Below are 9684 nucleotides of genomic sequence, written 5' to 3'. Positions count from 1 at the left end.
TTTCAAAACAGACTTGGAATTTCTTTGCTGTGAATATCCTTTGACAACATGCAGGTGAAGTGATCTGCTCTGTTACAATGGAGTGCTCTTACTTTCCTTACCTACCCCTGCTCTCCTCATCTGGTATTTTTGGAATATTTCAGGCCCTGGCACTTATGGCATCTGTATTGACACAATTTTTTTCATTCTTTTTCTAAGAAAAATGTAGTCCCTCAGACACTCTATGATTTAAACTATTAAAAGCACAAGATTTTTCAAAATTGGGTTGACGTCACCTAAGGGGAATGTTCAAATTTAAGACATACTCCAAAAATTGAAAAAGAAAGAAAGAAAGAAGAAGAAACAGAGAAAATAAACCATTGTTTGGCAAGAATCCTCAAGTAAAAAGTCTGAGATACATGACTTATTGCATTATGCATTGTATCAGAAGCTCTGGATCTTATAAGTGCTAAAAGTATGAATAGTTCTATTCCATGCAACATGAAGAACCATTCACGCTGGCAACACTGAAATTAAGGTTTCTCGGGAAAGCTAACAGAAAAAAAAACCTGTGCTTCATTGGTTGTGACAAATATGATCTCAAAAGTTTCTTCATCAGGCAAAGAAGAGTTATGCTAAGGCTTTAAACTAGTTGATGCTGCAACTGAGGTTATACTTCATCAGCTATAGCTTCACCTGAAATAGTTATGCTGTCACTGAAAAAGTTTCTGTTGGAAACCTTCTGAGGAGAAGTGGAATTTTTATGATACTTCAAAGCCAATTAGAAAAAACAGGTTGGCAAAGGCTCGCTCTAGGGATCATATGCTCTAGAGAGCATTTGATACAAGATATAGTTTAAACTTCACACTCCTGCTTTCCCCTCCTTCTGAAACATACAGGAATGTGAGTGGGGGTGCAGGATAAAAAGGTTGCTACTTCTTTGCAGACCAACTTTAACTCTTACTTTGAAAAAGACTGCCCTAGTGACTGATACAGGCAGCAAGACCCTACATGAACTGACTTGAGAACTTGTCCTGTGCATTTTCTACTTCATTTTGTGCTACTAGAAGCAGCGATGACTGTGAGCAGATATGGTCACCCTGCAGGAAACTTTTGGGCCTTGACTGACTCATTGCCTTGCTCAGTATAATTGCTGGTGCGTAGTATGCTGAAACAACTCACCTCCAGATGTTAACAAAACACCCCACCAAATAAAGAAATAAGCAAACAATATGATGAAACAATATGAAACAGGTATCCATATTCATGATGTATTATTAGATGATTAAAGTTCTTGCATGCAGCAGTATTAGCAACCAACGTAAACCATTTGGACATGGTTTACTGGCTAATAGTGGCGCTAGAGAAGGGAAAAGCAAGCTCTCTTCAAAAACTGTTGTTTCTAGAAATCATAAATTGATCAGATTTTGCATTCAGTAAGAAAAGTAATGAAAAAAACCCCAAACTTGCTGTCAAATGCTCTATAAGCAAAGACAAAATCTTACACTCTTTTGAGCCAAAGGAGAATTTGGCAATTGTTCAAAATGCAAAATAGTGTGTTTAAATGCTCACACAAAATAAAAATCCCGTGATTATCTATACAGGCAATTGCTTGACAAGAAAATGGTGTACATTTAACTCAAGGCACGGTGGTTTAGCTGTATAGCCTTCATTTGGCATTTTCATCTTACTGACTATGTGGTGCCAAATGTTCATATAGCTCCATAGGTTGCAGCTGATTCCAAATTACTTCAGATAAAACTCTATGTCTAGTATGGCCTAAATATGCAGGGCTTCTTCAGAGTAATGTGAGGCAACATTAAGAAGGAGTCAGAAAGGCAAATCTGAATCTTTCAGTAAAGATCAAGCTTTCTCATAGAGAAGGTAAGGAAAGGGTAATATTGCTCAGGACAGTTTGGACAAGCAGACCCAAATCCTTGTGGCATGTGTTGCTGAACGTTGTTTGAGGCTAATTTAGTGTACTCTTATTAAAATGCTTCAGAGTGTTTGCATTTCTGTGGCCTACACTATTTTAATCTATAGTAATTTCAACCATGCTCTAATCTGTCTATTTCATCACATAATTGTGAACAATCTCTACTCAGTGGCTTTGGCTGTGGAGATAAAGTGCAGCCAGTCTTATTGATAGGCCCTTGAAATCATCTTAATTATTAAATTCCCTTCAAACATTCCTTAGATTCACAACAGTTAATATAACTAGTGCTATAAATCTAATTTTCCCTCATTGGAATGCAGAAATAAAAACCTTCTTATACGAAAGACACAGGTCTTTTTGCTTCAGAGCATGTCTCTACCTTGTTTTGCCACAAAAGGCAAAATAAGGTGTGACTGGGGCATGCAGGAAGTTTAAGGTTAGGCAAAGTATGCCTTATCAGCAAGCAGCAGACCTAGAGAAAAAAATCAGTCAAAAACCCAAGAGAAGAGCTGCTTTGGTTTTCACGAGAGTAAACAGAGCTCTAAAGCCAGATCAAAGGGCAGTACCACATTACTCAGGCAGGCAAACTCCTCACTTGCCCCAGAAACAGAGGGCCTCTAGTCAGCCTGTGCTTTTTCTGCATTAGGAGAAAGCTAGTGAGTGGAGGCAGGGAGACAAGAGGAAGAAGAGTGGGAAGAATCAGGTCACTTTGTGCCCACCCAGCTCTCCGTCCAGACGTTAGGACCAATGAGTTCATCCACATTGATCCAAGCTTTCAGCAAGACTCCCAGAACAGAATGGCCTGTTCATCATCTCTATCTGAACCTTTCTTTCTTTGTTAGCTAAACAGCATGTACAGAAATGGGCTGGCATCCAGAGGAGGGACTCCAAAGATCCCCAGGATACATGTTGTGAGTCATGGCCAAGCCTGGACAAAGCCTGTGCCATTGCATTTGCACTGTTATCATTGCCTGTGCTACCTATATTCAGCCAGTAAATCTCGCTAGCATAAGCAACAGTTGTGCACGGATACCCTCCATCTTGGAAACAATCTCTGGATGTTCATGATGTGCACAACACTACAATGTCTGGGCACAAATAAATTTGTACAGAATGTGAAGAACTGCTGATGTAGGAATGAGAAGTATTTTGATTTTTTCCTTGTTCTGTTATATATTATTATTTTAGAGGAGAACAATGTAGATAAAAGGAATTCTACTGCAGTCAACTTTCATGAAGAAAAGGAGAACATAATTGTAGAATCATGGAATTATAGAATCATAGAATCATAGAACTTCTCAGGTTGAAAAAGACCTTAAAGATCATCAAGTACCTAACCATACTACCCTAACTAACAACACTCTGATAAATCAGGTCCCACATCCAAATGGGTTTTAAACACATACAGGGATGGTTACTCAACCACTCCCTGGGGAGCCTATTCCAGTGCTTAACAACCCTTTCTGTGAAGAAGTTTTTCCTGATGTCCAACCTAAACTTACCCTGGAGCAACTTGAGGCCGTTTTTCCTCATCCTGTCACCTGTCACCAGTGAGAACAGCTCTCGCTGTAAGCACCTTTCAGATCATGGAAGAGAGCAATAAGGTCTCCCCTCAGCCTCCTTTTCCCCAGACTGAACAGCCCCAGTTTCTTCAGTCTCTCTTCATAGGACATATTCTCCAAGCCCTTCACAAGCCTTGTTGCCTTTCTTTGGGCCTTCTCCAGCACCTCAATGTTCTTTCTGTACTGAGATGCCCAAAACTGAACACACTACTTGAGGTGAGGCCTCACCAGTGCCGAATACAGGGACAGGATGACTTCCCTAGTCCTGCTCACCACATCATTCCTGATACAAGCCAGGATACCGTTGGCCTTCTTGGCCACCTGGGCACACTGCGGGCTCATATTCAGCTGGCTTTCCATCAGCCAGCTTTCCAGCCACTTCTCCCCAAGCCTGTAGAGTTGCCTGGTGTTGCTGTGACCAAAATGCAGGCACTAGAAGACCTTACAAAACACTGTGATATTCTTCTAACTTCAGATCTTTAGAATAGTAGAGGATGACTTTCTAAAAGGGATGTTTTAGTTTGGTATTGCCTAACTTAATCTTACAAAGGATTGTTAGGTTTTGTTCTACAACTTGTGCAATTTGAGAATTCACACAGCTGAACAGCTAGACGTTATGGTCACTTGCCTGAAAGTTATTAATCTATTTTTGGTGCTTCAACACAACACATAAATCGCCTGAGCTCAGGAAAATAATTGTATTATTTCGCTGGAGTTTATTGTGATAAGTTTTAAAAAGTTAAAGTACAGAAAATTTTTATTCAGTTGACTATCTTGGATAAGATAATAACGCAATACCCATCCTTTGAATATCAGCAAAAAATCGAAATCTTGGTGATGTTTGTGACAAACTGGAGATGCTTAAAGGAGGTAACATAATATGGAAAAGGGTTTCTGAGAAGTAAGAGGAATTCAAATTAAACAAATGGAGTTGACTTACAAACAGCCATGACATGTGGCTCCATCTCTCAACCTCTTACACCTGCATGCACTTCCTAAGCATTTTCCAAAAAACTAGTGACTTTCAGCACTTAATTTCAAATGCATGCCAATGTGTTTTTGTCTTTAGGTGTAAGTACTACTTTGTTTGCTTTGAATCAGAGAAGACATTAAATGTTATGTTTTTGTATATAACATCCATACAGTTTCAGATTTTGTCACAAGGCCAAATGTTTGGTAGCTGTGTTGGTTTAAACTTCTGGGAGATAAGTCTGCCTGTGTCCCTCTAGCAGTTCAGTTACATCCAGAGGGGCCCCTGTTTGACCACTATCTCAGTGTACCTAGTTAAAAATAGAAATTACAGAAAATTTCTCATGGCTTCTCTCTTCCTTTTCTGTTGCTGAGGAGAACATGTGTTATTACAGGAAGTTGTTTTATACCCTATGTGTGTATAAGTGAGGAAGATGTCAAATGAGTGTTCTTTATATTGGCCATTTCCATGGTCAACGTTATTTTCTGTGAGAATCTATAGGCTAGATGTATTTACTCAGTAAGAAACTGAAGACTAGATCACCTCCAGTAGACACTGCATGCCGTTAACACATTTCTTTCCAGCGGACTCACATTTTCCCGAAACTCTTAAGTCTGAGGAGTCAAATATCAAGAACATTATTTTAAGAAATTGGTAGTTTATACAAGCCATACAGGAAACACAGAGGAAAGCCTGGAAGGTCTGCACACACTTACTCTGTTCTCACTGGAATCCAAAATCAACTGAAAATTTTGCTCTCTGTAGTGTACCCAAGCTCCAAGTACAACAGCACTGGAACTTAATCTGTTTATAAGATCACTTGATAGACTCTTCTCAATTTCCTGCTAAGCTAAATCTCAGAATAAGAAAGGATTTACTTCCTCTTTTCAATAAAGAAATAAATAAAATTCTAGCCACTGGGAGTTATATCAGGAAGTGCGTTTAAGGAAGCTGGAAGTTTACCAGAGGATTCCACATTATCTTCAGTGATGTTCTAATAGGTAAGTTCAAAACCTATATGTCCCTATTGTTTAAGCACAACTACATTAACCAGGATAAATAACTGTTAAAATAAAATACCTTCTGTTCATTGTATTCCATATATTTGAAAACACAGACTACAGATAGTAGTCTGAATGATTTAATTCAGAATGCACACAAAATATAAACAAAATGTGTGTAACAGATCCTTAACTGCTTAAAATCAGTACAAGATAAAATTATGAATGTAGGACTAAGAAAATATCACAGTAATAGTGTGCTTTATCTGAGTTAGCATCTCCTGCTTCTCAGCAGAGCTCATTAGCCTTGATGGAGCTTGCAGTTAACGTAGTTACAGAGCTGCTGACACTGAAGCAAAATTGTTTAGAGCTGCTTTGGGTAACCCTGCACATCACATGGTCTTTCAGTGTAGAAAGGAATGTTTTGATTCATTTTATGATAACTCCATGGCTTGTGCATTCAAAAGATCAGATTATGTCACCATAGGAGTTCCTTTATCTGTGACTGTTATTATTGTTAATATTTCTTTTGGACCAAAGGAAATACTAACAGCCTGGAAAAGTTTGTGTTGACCTATTACATTAAAAAAAAAAAAAAAAAAAGATTGAAATTTCTGTGGAGGTAACAGAAATATTTTAAAATCAGTTTACTTTAAGGGATTTGGAGGGTTTTTGGTGAGGGCTGTCTTTGGATGCCTCATTTTCTTCTGTTGCTTATCATTTTTTTATCACAAATAAAAGAAGTGGATGCATTGTAACTCTCATCTAGAAGCATTGAATTCTATTTGCTGAAAACAACTTGCAGAGATGATGTAGCACAGCCCTCACTTAAAAATATAATACCTTAAGGCTCTTTTTAATTTATGCCTTTCTGAGCCGATTCTTCTGGATTTTCCTAGAAGTAGTATTGTTCTAGCTGTGTCTCTTCTTCCATTACAGAACTGGTAAGGAAGAGAGAAGACAGGAGCCAAATGGAGATGGCAAATAAGGTGCAAAAGATAACAATGTAAGGCAATAAAGTTATTATACTCAATTTCTGTATGGGAGCTTCTTTTTCTGTAAATGGTGGCATACAAATGTATTCAGACATATCCATTTCCAAAATTCTTTAGCAATGCTCTTTTTACTCCAAACTTTAGATGAAGAATCCATAACAAAGGGAACAATACAAAGTCTTCAAAAGGAGAGAAATGAAATGTATACAAAGTTTATTTCCACAGAATTACCTTTTAATCTTCTCACTTACTGAGCTCCCTCCTGAAACTCAATTTCAGTAACAGCTCTTAAGAAGTAAAAAACTGCTGTCATTACCTTTTATGGCCTATAAACCAAACCCCAAAATAAGACTTCAGGGTGCTGGCTTCCTTTTTAACTACTGCTCTATGGCACAATCTTGAAAAAATAGATTGCTTTAGTTCCCCATGTCTCTTTGTCTATCTGTATTAAAGGGATAATGACTCTGACTTTGTTAGTACTAGAGTTGAGATTTACTGTTGAAAAATACTGTGTAAACTCTTTGTTTACCTGTACTTAAAAAACAATGCACATTATTTCTACTGGTGTTATGTACATACAATCACGTGCAGTAGTCTTACTGACTGTGTCGATCCAGTCCTGTTCTTTAGTTCTATTCTGTATGTGGAAACATCTGAACAACGCATGTATACTTCATATTACGGAGTATGGAGCTCTTTAGAGTACAGGCAGACGGTGAAGAGCAGTGATGAACACTGACTTACAAGACTTACCATGCTACAAATCGGGGGTAAGAAAATGAGTTTGTCTGCTGTAGTCTGTGTAAGATGTGTTTTAGACCTCCAAAAGAGAATTTTTACCCTGAGCCATTACTGCATTATGTAACTGTTGTGTCCAGCAATAGCTGCTCATCTTCTTTTTTCAAAGTTACACAGCTGCAAATAAATCTGCATTTAGACATAATCAGGTTTGAACTGGTCTCCTCTAGCTGCAAGAGATATACGTCTAGTCACCTAACAGGGAAGTTGCTGTAATTTGGATAGAAAGCTCTATCATGGCTGTCTCTGTTTATAGAATTATTTCAAGAGCCTGATTGAAATTTCAAAGCAAAACAGAAGTTTGAAATAATTCTGAGATCTCTGGCTTTACAACCACTTAATTGTGGCTTTTTATCATAAGAGAAATTCATTCTTTCCCTTGAGTAGAGTATGTTGAATTTTCCCTCCTCAGCACCTTCTTCTTTCACTTTTTCATGCAGGCTAACTTTCACAGCCCGACAAAGGCAAAGCAAAGGAAAATAATCATTCAGCAATTCAAAATCTCTAGAAGAAAGAAAAGCACTCCTCTGAAGTTGGCATGCTGTATGGCTGGATCTGACCCATGCTTCTTAAAACATAAACCATCTGTTTTAGAGCCATCTGGGTTGGCTTTGACTTCTGATGGGCAGATAGCATTGCTGAAAGCAAGCATGTGTTAAAACAGGACAAAATAAATGTCGTCAGTCACCGGTGTGGAACTTTAAGCAGAGAGCTTAGATGTAAGACACTGAAAGCAGCAAAGGTCCTCCTTTTTCTGGATAATGAGGGATTTATATTATTATTCAAAGATGGATCTTTTCACAATAAACCAAACTTACTCAGAGTGTTCCTTTCAACATTTTCATGTAACAACAAGTCATTTTTCAGCACAACAGTATTACCATCTATCTTTGACATGGCAAGAGCTGTTGAGGGAGACATACAGCAGTAGCCCTTTAATCCTTTATCATGTCACTAATAAAGAGAGAGTTTATAGTGAACTGATGTCAGTTCCGCAGAATTACCTTTGAATCTTCTCACTTACTGAGAATTCTATAAATCAAAGATTTCTTTCCCCCTATTCATTCAGTAAAAACAGCTTTGATTTTGACCATATAGAAATGTATGCATTAATCAGTAAGGCCCAAAACAGCACCCAAACCTCAAAATATCTGAGATTTGAGATCTTTTAAATGTGAACACAGCATCTAAAGGATAGATAGAACTTCAGTATAGTTTCTCTAGGTGACCACCTTAGAGGTTACACAAGAGACCACTTGTATGAGCTTAGTCAGTAGTAAGAAGTTACTGATGTTACAGCAAAGCCAAAATTTGCTTGAGGTCACTTTGATGCACTACTGAAAAAGATCTTATACTCAATTTGCAGCAAGATATACATAGCAAATTATACTGCATGGACAGCACACCAAGCAAAGGCAAGGAAGACTACAAAGCTCAGTGCCTGTGACCCAGCACATAGCGAGATATTCACCACTCACATTCAGCCATTACAGGTGACTACTTGCTTGAAATAGCGAAATGGCCCATGACTAAAGACCACCTTGGAAGTCATATACCATGAATGACTAACCTGGTGCAAAGAGAAGTTGATACAACTTTAATGTGGGAGCTGCGTATAATTCAAACAGCCACTTCCATTTTATAAATTACACATTTGAAATTATAGAAACAGCTGAAAGTCAGATTTTGGATTGTAAGTAATGAATCTGCTAAGCTGTAATGTCCTAGTTTGGCTTTCCCAGAATTTGCTTTATCGTCATACTATGTATCATTTTTATTGACAAGTCAATATGAAATTACTACGATAAAGCCTGTGGGTGCACAGATGTAGACAAAGTGCAAATAAAGCAGGGGATAGATCGTGGACAAATGCTGGCAAAAGAGAATGTAGAAAAAACTTACCCATTTTTTAATGGCCTAACATAGAAATAGGGCAAGAATCCAGATATCATCCATATAGGGTAGGAAAAAACATCTTGGAAAATAGTAACTCTGAAAATAGTGGATAATCTGCTGAATCTGAATGATGAAAATGTTCTACTAGAGAGGGATGACCCAGTGAGGAAATTCTATCATCTCTAGAACTAACACTAGGATACAGTCCAGAGGAAATATCCACTTTTTGACAAGGAATCAGATCTGCACAATGAAAGACACACCAGTATTGGAAAACTTATCCTGTAATGAATGACCAAAAGATCTGAAGTGATTAAGTTTATAAAAAAAGGCCTAAAAGCTGAGCAGCCTTTGGTACAAGGGAAAACAAGCTGATGACAGAGTAGCATCCAATCTAACAGAAGTTTGACAAGAGCTGTAGCTAGAAATTGAAACTCAAGACTTTCAAGCAAAATATGTCAAGTGTGTCATTTTAACATCTTTAACTCAGATTTGGACAGTTTTTCAAAAGGCCAAATTCTTGATTAATTTCATCTGCTAAAATCCC

The sequence above is a fragment of the Meleagris gallopavo genome, chromosome 1 (assembly GCF_905368555.1).
Source record: "Meleagris gallopavo chromosome 1, MGAL_WU_HG_1.1, whole genome shotgun sequence".
NCBI lineage: Eukaryota > Metazoa > Chordata > Aves > Galliformes > Phasianidae > Meleagris > Meleagris gallopavo.
Note: the sequence above shows the minus strand (reverse complement) of the source record.